Here is a 15575-nt window from a genome sequence, read left to right on the forward strand (position 1 = left end):
TACAAAGTGTATCTGTCTCTAGAGTCATCTCCGCTTACATTCATAATTTAACTTGGTGTGAGAAAGTACACGAACATTGATGCAAAGCGGTCAGAGACTTTCTGGCAGCATACCGGCTGGAGTCATGTCCATAAAGCATCTGTTGGTGCTCAGGATAGTTTGTGGTTAGCGCCAAACTTATCTGCTCTGAGGCCCCACCTTCTTGTATCCATCATGAGAGCAATGTCAAGTCCATCTTCAACTTGAGGAGGTCTCTTGGATGAGTTGCCACAACACTGCATGTGGCCTACTTTCTGGCTGTGTGTGTGCTGCATCGGGGCCACTGCAAGACCACCTAGGAACCCCTGCTTAGTCACTCGTGCAACCTTAGGGGTAGATGGGTCATGGTCCAGATATGCTGCAGACAACAGGATCAGGATGTAGATAGGGTGAGCAGATCAACGCTGCTTGATTCTTGCTTCACAGTGTCAGGAGCTTATCTTGACTTATGGTATAACAATTGTGTCAGATACCACTTTGGTTTTGTATATAGCAGCGAAGATGTACTTAACAGGGTCTGGCATTATGGAGTTGACAGATGTGTAAACCTGTATGACAGGTGTTGACGACTTGCCTTCATGTTTGAAGGGAATCATCCTTAGTTATTTTACGATTGGCGTGATGGTGACCAGATGGCTTTTGTAACCTCATAAAATGTTGTGCTTCATGTCTTTTGCATGCGCAATGCAACTGTATTTTTTTGGCGTGCATGCCATGGTTTGCTAGGCATCCGGTGACTGTTTCTGGATGTTTGCGCTAGGAAGCTTGGGGTAGAGACTTGGTTCACTTAGATATGTGGCTTAAGCTTGGTTCTCCTGCTGGGCCCTCGCCAGGTCTTCGGAACTCCACATTAGAGGCTTGCTTGTGTCGATAGGTACACTCACCGTCATTGATATGAATAGATTATGGAGGTTACTTCCAGCATTTGTCCCACCTGATCATTTCTCCTTCCAGGCTAGGTCGGTCATCAGGATTCACATTTTGAACCAGTTGGTCACATTCCTTACCTTTCCTCTTTCTCTGTGCTCCAGCATGCACGTTCATTCTTACTATGCCAGTGAGACTTCTAGTCGCTTGAGTCTTCTTTCTTTGGGGCACACCTGTGTGGACCGTCTTCTAGAACTGGCCAATAGGACTCTTGAAGGTTGGCTGGTCTTTATGGTAAAGCCAATGGGCGTTGGGGTTCTGGGCTCCCGTTTGGTGATGATCAGGGCAGTCACTGATCCAAGTCTCCTCTGTCTTCTAGTCCCGTGTGGCATCCAACCATCCATTGCATGTTCCTTCATCATGGACCTTCTTGGAGCTCTGCTACTGTGGGCAGAAATGTCCAGCTGGCCTTCTGCCTTGAGTGACATCCTGCAGCCAGGCTTGTCTTCTTTGGGTCGGTTTAGCATCTGGCTGCGCCTCCCTTGTTCCATCCTCAGAGACCTTTTTGGGCAAATAATTGTGTGAGAAGGTGGCTCACAAACCCTGGGATATCCCTTTTATAGGACGAAATCCCTCGCCCACCAAAGGAGGCATGCTTCATCATTGGAATACTCCTCATACTGGGAAGCATAGTCCCGGCATGGGCTACAAACCCTTCACTGTGAGGTAGGAGCTCAGGGATGTTTTGGTTGTACATCAGAGGTATACTAATTACCACAATGATGAGCTGCTAATCAGGTCAGGTGAGAGATACAGCGCAAGGATAGATTGATTGTGAAAAAGTGAATAAAACTAGCTACCAGGTACGTAATGTTACTTTATTGGCACGTCATGGGGCTAGGGTTAAAAACAGGGCACTGGCAGGAAAAACATATACCTGTGGGTAGTGATGATTATGGTCTACATGTTTCAGCCTTGTGACCCTAAAAAGGTGTCGTTGGCTTTCTTCAGGACCTAACTTGTGCTGCTGAGAGATGTCCAAATTCCAATTAAGTTTGGTGTGACAAGAGGAAAGTGTGGGTACTCAAAAAGAGGTTCTGAGCAACTCAAAAAAGAAGAAAAAGGTATGATAGATGCAAAAATTCACAGATATTGAATACAAAACCAGGGATCCAAATGCCATCTGTGGTATGGTTTTCAAGGGATTCAATGATAACACCCATATATGTATGGAGACAATTCTCGCCTTAATCTGGCAGGCAGCTCAGTAGGGGCACCGCTCTCTCCATCGGTGCACCAGGCGGATGAGTCTGCCGTCGGTGTGCGTAGGCCTCCGCACTCCACAACACTTAAACCAACTGGAGTACAAATGTTTTCTAGTTGTTACATTTATGATATTGTAGGAAAAAGCTCAGTGATTACTCTCACTATTCTTTTTCTTTCTTTTTTGTGTTTATTTGTATGTTTAAATGTTAATTTTAAAGACACACTCCAGGTGCCAGTATCAAGAGTGAAGTCTGTTACACAGCTAATCCGAAAAATAAAATGTATCATCTAAAATGTCTGAAATCAGACAGATACACCAGTGACTAATTTAAGTATTCATTATGTAAATAACAAATGCATGATCTTTTCCCACAGTATACCATATTTTTATTTACTCTTCCCTGCCAGAGTGCTCTTCTTCTTTGAGCCTCCAGGCAATCCCACCCTATCTTCGTCTTCACTTTCTGTAAACAGTCCTTTAAATTTTGTTCTCATCTTGTCACATTTGCTGTGATTTCAAAGACAAAGGTCAAATGTGAGGCTCTGACTTCTGAGGGAGCTTGATGTTTACTTTCTTTTCTCTGACTTCAAAGTGCGAGGTTTTATGTGACAATCCCTGTCGGGTACTGGGAAGGTAAATTATTTTTTCTGGCATACAACAAAATTTAAATATTTGTAAATGAATTGTGCAAATATTTCAGACAATATCAGAATTACAGTCGCACAAATTAAGCCTTTTTTTTTTTTGCAATTCGGAAGGGTGCTGGGAACAAACATTTTAATACGCTCAAAACACATCAGTACGCTAGGTGATGCCTTTTCCACACATTATTGTTTGTGCGCTGTATAATTTTATCAGTAAAACTGTATGTGCAAATGTAATTGTCATTTAAATGAAAATGTGTTGTCTGTAATGGCAGTGTACTACCACAGCATGCATACTCCACACTATGCCATTTCACTCTACAATACTCCACTCCACTCTATGCCCCTCCACTCTAAGCCACTCCACGCTAAGCCACTCCACGCTATGACACTCCACGCTATGACACTCCACGCTATGACACACCACGCTATGACACTCCACTCCATTACACAACACAGCACTACACTCCACTCCACTCTATGCCCCTCCACTCTAAGCCACTCCACGCTATGACACTCCACGCTATGACACTCCACGCTATGACACTCCACTCCATTACACGACACAGCACTACACTCAACGACACTCTATGCCACTTCATACTAGGAGATTCTACTCCACTCTACAACACTCCACTCTATGTCATTCCACTCTAATAATAATAACCCGGTATTTGAAAGGCTCAAACTAATCACCCCTAAGGGTCTCAAGGGGATGGGGGCCCTCGGGGAGATTAAGCGAGCTGTTGCCCAGTGTCACAGGGTGCTGTGCTAAGCTGCCGCCGGCACCTGGAATTGAACCGTGAATCCCATGGTCTGGAGTCAGCTGCCCTGGCCGCTGCGCCACACCTCTTCCTCTACTCTACGTCACTAAACTCTACGGCACTCCACTCTACCACACTTTACTCCACTCTACGCCCCTCCACAATATTCTACTCTACGATACTTTATTCCATTCTTTGCCAATCCATTCAACGTCACTCTCTTCTCTGCCACTAACTTTTAGCCATGCTGAACAGTAGCCATGCTGGTGTACAACATGGCTAAAACACATTGACAAAGCCAAAAGGTCTTGCAAAGCCGAGACCTATTGGCTTTGCTAATGCTTTCCTTTCTATATTGTGTGAAGCACGCATGCCTCTAGCAGCCACCAACGTGCACCTCAGCAGTACTAGAAACTTTCCTGCAGGCTCTCACTGGGCGCTCTCTTTCTCACTAGAGTGTGATGGTGTGGAGCACTTCTCTCCAGGATGAATACATTAATGAAAGAGGGATGCCTAATACCCTAGCACCGTTCCTGGAGGATGAATACATTAATGAAAGAGGGATGTCTAATACCCTAGCACCGTTCCTGGAGGATGAATACATTAATGACAGAATGATGCCTACTGAGCCACAGTGGAACCTCTGTACGCCTCAAAGGGCTGGAGATTTCAAAAGCAAGGGTGTCCGTGTACAAGCAGGAAAGACCTTTCCTACCCCCGTCCATGAGAACAGATGGGAAAGATGTCCTCTGTGACCCCTCCCTGCCTTCATCGTATATAAATATCTGGAGGGTTGCCCTAGTGACCCCACAGGCCTCACCTTCTCTGCAGGATGAGCTGGGGCAGGAGGCTGGCGGACACCTTCATCTTTCCAGGAGTGTGAATGAGGGCGTAGTCAGGGAACTGGGGGTGAAAATATCAAAACCCAAGCCAGCCCCAGGTAAAGGGACTCCCAGCTATGCCATTTACCTCCAGTTTTGAAAAAGCACACGCGGGAATATAAAGCGGTGGGTTGGACTCACTCATGAAGATGGGATGAAACCATATTCAGAAGAAGGCACCTGTGAACAAGCATGCATAAATCATAAAAGGAAAAGATTAAATAAACCCCAAAGCAAGGTTGATGTTGAGCAATGGCCGTTTTCCTACATTGGCATGAGGAAGCAACAGACCCAAGCAAGAGTCTCAGGTGCAGCGCATGAAAGTGACACACGAGAGGCTTCAATGCCAAATATCCCACTGGACAGAAAGGGTTAATGCCTGCACCCCTGCTGCTAGGCCTCATTATTTATTTCCCCAAAGTGGCACCTGAGAAACTAGAACTATCGAAGAAAAGAAGGAGATGTAAGATGTTTTCAGTTCACCCAGTGAGAGCAGGATCGCCCCAGCGCTGCTCCCCAGAAAAAACGCAGCAGAAGTGATCCAGCCAGCGAAAGGGGCACCATCAAATGATGCCCAGGCAAGAGCACCGGACCAAGGGAGCGAGGATGGCCCAGTGGGTGTGAGAGAAGAGGCGCCCCCGCGCCTCCAGAGCCATGCGGCGGCGATGCGAGAGAGTGAAGTGAAAGGGCAGATACCCGGACTCTAACCTGGGACAGTCGGAGGCATCTCCTCGACAGAGAGCGGGAGACTGGAAAGAAACCCCCACAATGGTCAACATCCCGCGGTATTGAGAAAGGCAGTGATAATTCCCAAGAAGCCTCGTGTCACCTCGCAGGTGCCCCCCTCCCTTTACAAGGGTGCCCCAGCTGCAGGACAGGGGGCCATGCCACCGCCCATGCGCCTTGGTTCCCAGCCCCCCGCCCCCCTAGTGACCAACAAACAGCAGTTTCACAAAATTCGCGTCTGTCCAAGCGGAGTTAAAGAACAGTTGTTAGAAAAGCGTAATTGGCGTCGACAGGCCCAGCTGATGCAGCTGCTCCAACAACTGCACAAAACACTGGTAAACACCGACATGGAGGGGGTCAGTCTAGACTGACTGGGCCAAAATGAGCACCTGAAGCTGAATACAGATGAATATGCTGCTGGCTATCTTCATCGCTTGAATTAGGGATTTCAGCATTATTATTGTATTGCACAACCCGCTGAGCATGCTCATGCCGCTGTGGGTGCAGCTTTCTTCAAGGTTTCCTGCCCAGGGTGTACGAACAACTTTGCACCATTCTCAGCTTTGCACCATTCTCAGCTTTGCACCATTTGTATCAGATGCCAAACCAAGGGTCTTGCTGCATTGGTTTCGTTAAAAAATTATCGGGTCGCTATACAAGAGAGGAAAAAAGGAGTCCAGTGAGTCCGGATTGGTGTCTTTACGAGTGCAACCATTTCAACAAACTCCCAAAGGGAGGGGGGGGGGGGGGCGGCTGGGCAACAGTGGGTGGGCTGGGAGGAAGGTGGTGAGGGCAGAGCCAGGGGTGGGGTCGAGGGGATTCCGGTCCACCCAGGGGGTCCCAATGTTTCATTTGTGGACAACTGGGACATTGAAAAAAGGATTGGCCGAACTTACTCCCTGGCATTCACCACCAACCCGAACAACCTGAATTTACCCAAGTTCGTCAGAGCCAATACCCTATCTTTAAAAAAAAAACCTATGACAGGGGTCTTCAAACCTTTTAATGCCGTGCCCCTCAAGTAAAAAAAAAAAAATCATCGGCCCCCCTCAGAATTATTCACAATTATTTTATTAAACAGACTTATTTGAAAAACATTGCAGTTAAGTTCTGTCACCATTTTAAAAATGCCGTCAAATCTATGATTGCCAAACATACTATTCTGGTCAGGAAGGCCTTAGTAACACGTACAAGCATCCACAGTGTGACTATTAGAAGTGGTGGTTTTGAAGAATATTTGGAGTCCCTTCCCTTTTGACACATACTAACAGCTGGGATACAAATGACATGAGAGGTTAGTGATGGCCCATTACAGAGCCACTTACTTCTGCTCCTGTTTTTTCAGCTTAAAAAAAAGTACTGTTATCAGAATAATGCGTCTTTTGGACAGAGCCTGGGACCCCCCATGGGATTTTTTATTTTGGGGTGTTCCCTATTTTTGGGAATGTGTTTAAGGGGTCGGGAGGTATGTTGGGAATGTCTAGTTATTGGGAAAAATAGTAGTTTGCCTGTAGGTAGAGGGGAAATGTGAATTTGGGCCTGTTTTCAAGGTGCACTTTCGTGCCATTGGCTAACATTGCCGGTAATGGGTTATTGCAGACGAGAGCCACAAGAGGGCGACTTTTCTTCCATGCCTCTCTCAATCTTGTCAATCGATGATATTGGCATTATAACTCCAGTATCTCCCACCAAATCATCGACCCGGTCTCCAAAGCCCTGGGTCCCATTACAAACCAGTATTCCTTTTTGTTACGCCCTACCTCTCACACCAACAATGGAGAGACATCTTTTTTGTAAATTAAACTGTGCAGTGTATTGTACTAGCAATGGGTGTTTATTTGAATGTGAAATCTACCCCAGGGAAATTAGTCCCCAGGAAGGGTTGGTTTGACCATGTTTGCACCGCCAAATTGGCAGAGATCAAGCTGGGCCTGGCCGTTAAACCACGAAATATGATTGCGGTTAAAAAACTTAGGCAGAACTATAAGTCTGAGGTCAAGCGACGCAAGAAGGAGTTGCAGAAAGAGGCCTGTGACAAATTGACCCAGTCCGCGGAGACGCATAATTGTGCTCCCTTTTGGGCTACTGTCAACAGCCCTTTCCTTAAACACGATATGATCCCTGAACTTACTTCCAATGTTAATAAGGCCACATGGGTTACCCATTTTTCTACCATCTTTAATTCTAATATATTGTCTGAAGATAGTAGTGGTCCATGGCCCTTTATCCCGTTGAATGTTACTACTGCGGAGGTCATTTTGAGTATTAATGCCAGCAAAGGGGGAAAGGCACAGGGCCCAGATGGGGTCCCTATTGATGTTTATAAAGCTGTGCCTGATTTATGGGGACCACTGTTAGCCAATGTATTTAATGCTGCTATAGGCGCTGGGGTCCCACCTACATGGGAGGAATCAATTATAATACCAATCTATAAAAAAGGTGATAGAGGGGATGTCAAGAACTACCGCCCTATCTCCCTATTAGATTCCTCGGTTAAGATAATGAGTAGGGTTCTATTGTTAAGGTTGGAACAATGGGCCGAAGATAAAGGGATTCTGGCTAGCACTCAATATGGCTTTAGGAAGGGGCGTGGAACTGCGGATCAGTGTTTAAATTTAAATCTCCTTATAGGGAAGTACACGAAGGCCAAAAAGGGCTCCCTTTACCTCTGCTTTGCGGACTTGAGCAGTGCCTTCGATATGGTAGACCACTCGATTCTCTGGACCAAATTGCTAGAAATGGGCGCACCAGAAGGTATAGTCGTTTTTTTTGCCCATTTATATTCTAATCTCCGCACTTGTATTCGATATGGGGAGTGCACGACTAAGTTTAGGATTCGCCGGGGAATTAGACAAGGATGTGTTCTGGCCCCACTCCTTTTTACGCTTTTTATTAATAAAGTAGATGCTGTTTTAAAAGGAGTGAGCGCTGATGTTCCTAAGATTGATGGCCGTGACGTGCCGGTACTGTTATACGCTGACGATGCCGTGTTATTGGCAAGGTCTCCATTAGGGCTCCAACGTTTGATGGATAGTTTTTCTGTCTTTATTGGAAATAGAAAACTACTCATCAAAAAAACTAAAACTTTTATTATGACCTATGGGGCAGGGTCTAGGAGATCCCAATCCTATTTTTTAGATGGGGACAAGGTCCAACAAGTAGATAAATTCTGCTATTTGGGAATTACCTTCGCTAAGGATAGCAGATGGACCCAAGAAACCACTAATGTACGGATAAAGATGGTGAAAAGTGCCCATGGTGTTTTTAAGTTTGCTGCAAAATTAGGGGAAAGGCGTATTTGGGACATGCTACAAATCTATAAAGCTCGTAGCTTGTCTACTGTCCTCTATGGTGCAGGGGTTTGGGGATATTCTCCTAATAGCATTTTACAATTAGAGGAAAATCTTTTCCTCTAAAGGTTATTGTGTCTGCCCAAATCCGCCTCAAATGAATTAATCCATAGAGAGTTAGGGATTTATCATTTATCCGATTTAATTTCCCTAAAGCCGTTGATGTTGTGGCGATCTGTTTGGCTGAAGGACGAGACCTCTTTTAACAGGGCAGTAGTTACTGATTGTCTTTCACTTGATAACTTTCTCGATATTCCTTGCTTAAAATATGTTGTCTCTAGTTTTAGAGATATCTACGGATTGGATGTTATTAAGGATTGTTATGCTGCCTCAGTTTTGTCTAAAGCTGAGATGAAGAACATTTTTATGACTTATTGGGGGGAGAGACGGAAGGTGAGGGCTGGTCTTTTAGCTACTAGCACATTTTATAATAAACACGTGGAGGGGGATGGGTTTCAAAAATATCTTAGTAATGTTACTAGAGCTTCCCACCGGTTTGTGTTGACCAGACTAAGACTTGGTATTGTACATAACCTGGTAGCCTTCCCCTCTCTTAATTCACATCCGATTGGACCCTGTCCCTGTGATGGTACTTCTGCACAAAGCACTTTGCATCTACTTTTAATATGTAAATTGTATTACCACTTGCGAACTCATTTTTTAAAACCAATTTTTGTAAAATATGGTGTACGTACCGTGCACGATTCTATGAAATTGCTTTTTAATATGCATGAAGCAGATATCTGCTTTTTTACTGCTACCTACCTTTTTAAATGTATTCAAACAAGGAAAAGTTTGATGTTTTAATCATTTATAAGGCTCATTCGTATCACTGTATTCTGTAGGATGCTTTTGTTGTTGTTGATTGTATATGCTTTTATGGTTATTGTTGCAATGTACCGAATAAAGCTTTATGAATTGAATTGAATTGAATGTGTCGAAAAACAATACAAATTAAGACCTGCATTATATGAAACCAAAGAATATACTGATGATGCAAATTATAAATATACCTTGCCAAAATCTCTATCTCTAACAAGCTTGATGAAACGTCCCCTTTGTAGTCTGCGCATGCTAGTGATGCGAGTTGTGGTGTTAACTGCTGAACCAGTAAAGGTCAGTGTAAAAGCCATTATAAAACGCCTCATGTTCCTCAATAACCTCTATGTCTATAGACAGAAGCTGAAATTAAACATGTTTCTAGTGCACTGATAAAACAGGGGTACTCACACCAAGTGTATGTGATAACCTCATCTTGGAAATCGAAATGCCTGGCAAACATACGTACAGATTTATTCAAGACCGATGTGCCATCAATGATGTAATACCTGGCTTGTCTGTTTTCCAACCCCGCTACCATATTGTCCTGTATCCGAATCACTGCCAATTGGTTCATGTTGGTGAACCTTTGTTCTTTCTTTTTGATCCTAAGATACCAAAATAACCAATATTTCTTCACAATCTCATTTTCAGGGCAGGGGAGGGGGGGGGCAGTTGACATGGACCTATTCGTTTCACGTTTTTACCGAGCACCTTCCATCTTCTAAGCTCTCAAGAAAGATCTGGACATCATTGTCTTTCCACGGTGTAGCCACCTGAGTCTATCATACAGGTTATTTTTTGGTTGCTTCTGAATCATTGGACCAATATAAGGTTAACTCCTTGTATCCACTCACTGAATAAGCTAAGTGGGGTCACAAAGCTTCCAAAGAGAAATTACAATTTTCTCTTCCTCTTTGTTGGCTACCGAGGTCATGGCATCTCAGCTTGGAAGAGGCACCTCTCCGCAGATCACAACAGCTTTTGAAAGGTGCCAAGACCAGTCGCCATCTCTCCAAGACCTGATAATGAAATAGACCTCTGCACCAATGCACTGATACAATGAGGTCAAAGCAAGCCTTTGAGAATCTGAAACAAGTATTATCATTCACACTGGGACGCCTGCATATAACAAACCATTCATGCTGTACTACCATGATCAAATGGCGGCAGGACTTCTACTATGTTTGCGAGCTTTGCTTGAGATTTCCCACCTTGTGGAGGTTTCCCAGAATATAGTCCTCGTCTCCAACCTTACTGTTGCCTGGCTCCATGCTGTAGTTGCTGGATTGCTAACTACTAAAACTAAACACCTATCAATGGCAAGATTGCCATGGTATGAAACCTATTTGCCGTCGTCCTCTCACTTTACTCTAAAGCCCTATTCTGAACCCCGCCTCATTGCTATCCACACACCAGGATGGCGAGCCACATAATTGCTCAACCATTACTGCCCACTGAACCAAGCCCGGTACAGATCGAAAAGTATTCAAAAGACAATTTTGTGTGCAGGGGGGAAAAAGCCAATACCTTTCCCCTAATAGCATGGACTGAGTAGAGGGGGAAGGATGAACTGAGGCAGGTCCGGTCTTGTTGTCCTACTTGTTACCAAAGGCAACACTTTCGTAGTGCTGTGTCCCAGTGTTAGTTTGCCGCAACTCTTTACTAAGAATACAACGGACTATGAGAGTGATGATCATAGTGCTTGAAAATGCCAGCGGTAGACTAATAACCATTTCTTTGCCTGTATTTTTCATGTCTGTATGATGGCCTCATTGCAGAGTCCCTGGATTTTATCATATTGGTTATCCGATTTTATGGACCATGTCTATCAAACCGCGCCTAAAGTGGCATGACCAGGATGCTTGACTGTGCCTCTGGGTGAAGATGCACATTCATCAATACCTGAACCTCTGGCAGAAGAATCCAAAGGAGGCGATCAGAGCAAGGGAGGAGTATCAGCCACCTTCAAGCAATGCTTTAGTCAATTTGCCGCAGTCCTCTGGCAATTCTTCAAAGATCATGCTATATCGTGTTCTACCTGCCTTTCTCATCTGGGCGGGATAGCAGTGGCACTTGCCACCTTGAGAAAAGTGACAGTAAACACATTTTTGCTCTAGTCTACGGTACCCAACTTTCCCCTCCTCAGTCCAGAGGTACTGTGAAAGGAGGGCAGAAGTCTATGACTATCAGTTGGCATGACAGCATATAATCACTTGGATCATAAGACCTGCGGGTCTGCACTCGGGTGCTCCATGCTTTTTGCGCAGCTGGCTAACATGGTTAAGGACACACTAGTCTTATTAGTCACATAACTTTATTTTCTGAGTCTTGCAAAAGTAACTTTTCTTGACAGAGCGGTGAGAATAAAGACGGTAAATTCAACTGCTGGGTGCGTTATTGAAGATTTTTGCCCCTCAATATTCGCCTGTTATATAGGGGGTCTTCTTGTTAAGAAGGTCAGTCCTGGGGCGAAATCCCACACTCAAGGCCAGGCCCCCCTTCCCAGGATTAGTCAAAATATAAAGAAATGTGAAAGCTGCAAAGTTGTGAGGATTCCCTCTGTACACTTCATGGCTGCAGAAAATCTGAGCTTTGGACGTGTGGTGAGGAGCGAGGGAGGGAGTGGATCAGAAAGGTCTCTTGCCCTTATTACATGTTCTGAGCCCATGCCAAAGAGATGAAGACAGCACATGGCTGCGGGGTTAAATGAGTATGTAAACGCTGCTGTTTAAATGTTTATTACCAAGGGGTGCCAACCGAATAGGAAATAGTGCAAGCGCATGCCTCAATTAAATATTAAATGCTGGAGAACAAGGCTCCTTTTGTGGCAGTGGGAGAGAATGGCTGTGGCAGTCTTGCTCTAAGCAATACCCATACCTGGATTTACAAGACTACAATCTGGATTGTTTGTATATCCTCTACTTGACATAGCATGAGGTATGTTATGATGGGCAGGAGTTGGGAGACCAGAATCACCTATACCATGCTTCTAGCATGAGAGATGTTAGACGACGTTATGACAACTTTCAAGACCACCTGCATCATTCATAGTGGCTAAGTCTGAAAAGTCATTTGAGGTTCCGATAACGTGGATCAAAACATACAAAAGGAGGCCTTTTGCGCCTGGTTTCTTTTAGACCCCCCAAAATGCACCCCTCATATCTACTTAGTAGGGATGTGCAGCTAAAGCACCCAAACTGCAGGCATTTTCCACAATCAGGCCCATTCGCTATTGGTTTTGGTTAGGAGGCCAGAGGAATAGCCAGCGATTCGTGTTGTAGTGTTGCGGGGATTCTGCTCATGCACAGAACTATGCACAGGAAACCAGGACCCCAGTTACCAAAAAACTCACCTCAGTACCAAGAACCCCGACTAGAATCAGTGTCTCATTCGTTCTCCGTACTATAGCGAAGCTACCAATGATTAGACAACCCAGAACAAGCAACTTAGGTGACTCGCAGGAATGGTGGGAATCAAGAACACCTTTTCGTTATTATTCTCATATCAGTCCGGTAACGTTTAAAATGTTTATTTTTAACTACGTGCTCTAAGATGCAGTATTTTGGCTAACATAAGCAAAAAAATGATTAGAAATACAACCATCAGCATTGTTACAATTCCATAAAACACAAGGGGAGAAATCATATTATAATGATAGTGGAAACAGGTCCTATAATACCGTGTGTATCACCCTCCCCTGGCTAATAAGCTAGTTTTATAATAATAATAGAAGGTCTCTAGGTTTGAATGGGGAACCCCATACCTCCAAGATCAGCTTAGGTGAATCGCATCACAGGATCAGCACTGCTCTCTGTGTCTGGAAAGGTTTTCTCCAAGAGTGCCAGCATCATGCATGCAATGCAATATTAAAGGCACCCGAGTTTCAGATATTTGCAGCTGTGTGCTTGTTGTGTCTAGAGCATGGGCCGATCATCCTGAATTCAACAGCATACATTGTTATTTGACCTTGACGGTTTCTGCATACAGTGTTCAGAATAAGGTCGCGGTGCACGTCTAGGGATGTGAAAAACAGACCGTTCTCATGTGAAGAAAAAGCAAGTAAGCAGTTTTACTTATAATAACAGCTACCTGTAGTGTCGTGTGCAAAAGCAGCAAAGTGGCAATGGCATTAACCATTAAAACGCTTATGCTAACATAGCAATGTGTGCAGGCAAGACCCTGTCTTCACTACAGTAGAAACAAGAGGATCCACTTGGCAATGGGTCAGGACAGGTTGTCAGCTTTCATTTTGTGTGTCAGGACCTGTGTGAAGCTACTGTTCAGACCATCTGCACTCAGGGTTCCACAACATTTGCATCAACTGTTCTTGGGAGCCATGCAAAGCTCTACAGTTCTGGAAGTGACAACACATGGGCGTCCGCAGGGGGGGGGCAAGGAGGGGCACTTGCCCCCCCCTAGAGCGCCAGGCGCCAGGCCATGGACCCCCAGGGGTCCGTGACACATTCCCAGGGGGTCCGCAAACTGGATCGTATGAAGCGCCCATGCCATGCGTTACTACGTACGGCTACAATGATAGCGCAGGACCAAAAAAAAAAAAAATTGGGCCAATCACCATTTCAGCGTTGGGGTGGAAGCTGAAGGGTGATTGGCCTATTATTTTATAGGCGCGCACGCTCGCCTCGCGCACGTTCCGACGGCAGTGCGTCTTCCCTCCCTCGCGTTTGCGGCCAGCCCAAATTTTGCCGCCCAACGCCCCCCTGTCTCCGCTTTCGTTTCGGCTAAGAAGAACACTAGCATTCGTTCTGGGCGGCATCTCCTACCACTCAAGAAGCAGGTGAGTGTTTATTTTTTAATTAAATTTATAGCTAGTGGGCAAGGGCAAGGCCAGGGGAATTCGGACGCTGTGTAGGTTATTGAGGCCGGGTGTTTGGGGCCGTGAATCGGGTTACTGTCATGTATGGGCCTTGAAAGGGTGTTGCTGAAGGATCGGACATACATTTAAAACGCAAATGCACGTGTTTTTCTTATGAAGCGCCAGGGCCGGCTTTAGGGCGGTGCGACCACCGGTGCCACCTTCCTGGGGGCACCGTGCTTGAATATTACGCTTTTGAAGCTGCCACCTGCTGCAGCGTTTCTTTCCCCGGCAATTACCAGGCTCGCTCACATAAATGGCACAATAACTCCTGTGATTAATTGTCGTCCAAGAGAGATCATCAGCATTTTGCATAGTTGAGGTTTTGACTTATGTGAAGTAATAGTGCAGAGGGTTAAATATGCCTCTTGGAAACCGGTGCAGCTGTATTGCAAATTAGTGTATGTGATTGCTGGGGTGTGTCTACTAGCAACCTAGAGGTGATGCTGTCTGCCAAGAATTTTGATGATGAGCTCTGGTCCAAAGGCATCATTAGTCTGAAGATCTGGTTATGCTTTAAAGGCAAGCATCACAAAGCTATTTTCAGACCTCTGTTCCATGAGAATTTGTGAGAGAAAAAGCCCATTCCTGATTCGCAGAATCTGGAAAGGTGGAATTTCACCTTGCAAACAAAGTTGGTCCACAGAGATCCAGTGTGATGCATATGTTTGGGCAAATCTAGTTTTCAGTTTGGGAATATTGTCAGAATTCAGTGTAGATGTAAGGCGAGAGATCTTCTCTGTGTTTTCAGTATAGAACAAAGAAAATGTTTTGCACATTTCCTCAAGGAGTAACTTACACCAGATAAATGTATCTTTTCTGAAAGATTAAAACATGCTTTTTCCATATATTGCTTATGAATTCGTAACAAGAAAATGGACCTATGTGCCGAAGTAAGTCTGCCCGTGTACCAAGTGATTACAGAGTGCGTATGTACAGATCAGCAGGTTACTGCTTTCAAAAGAAACCTCCTTTTGTTACTTGCAATTTATATAACTTGAAGAAGCATGGAGCGCCAGGGCCGGCTTTAGGGCGATGCGACCACCGGTGCCATCTTCATGGGGGCGCCGTGCTTGAACGTTTATTACGCTTTTGAAGCACCTGCTGCAGCGTTTCTTTCCCCGGCAATTACCAGGCTCACATAAATGTCACAAATTAATAACTCCTGTGATTAATTATTGTCCGAGAGAGATCAGCATTTTGCATAGTTGAGGTTTTGACTTATGTGAAGTTAGTGCAGAGGGTTAATGCCTTCTGCAAAGAACGTGTACCAAGTGATTACAGAGTGCGTATGTACAGATCAGCAGGTTACTGCTTTCAAACGAAACCTCCTTTTGTTACT

This window comes from Triturus cristatus, chromosome 3_2 (assembly GCF_964204655.1).
Source record: "Triturus cristatus chromosome 3_2, aTriCri1.1, whole genome shotgun sequence".
In the NCBI taxonomy this organism is placed as follows: domain Eukaryota; kingdom Metazoa; phylum Chordata; class Amphibia; order Caudata; family Salamandridae; genus Triturus; species Triturus cristatus.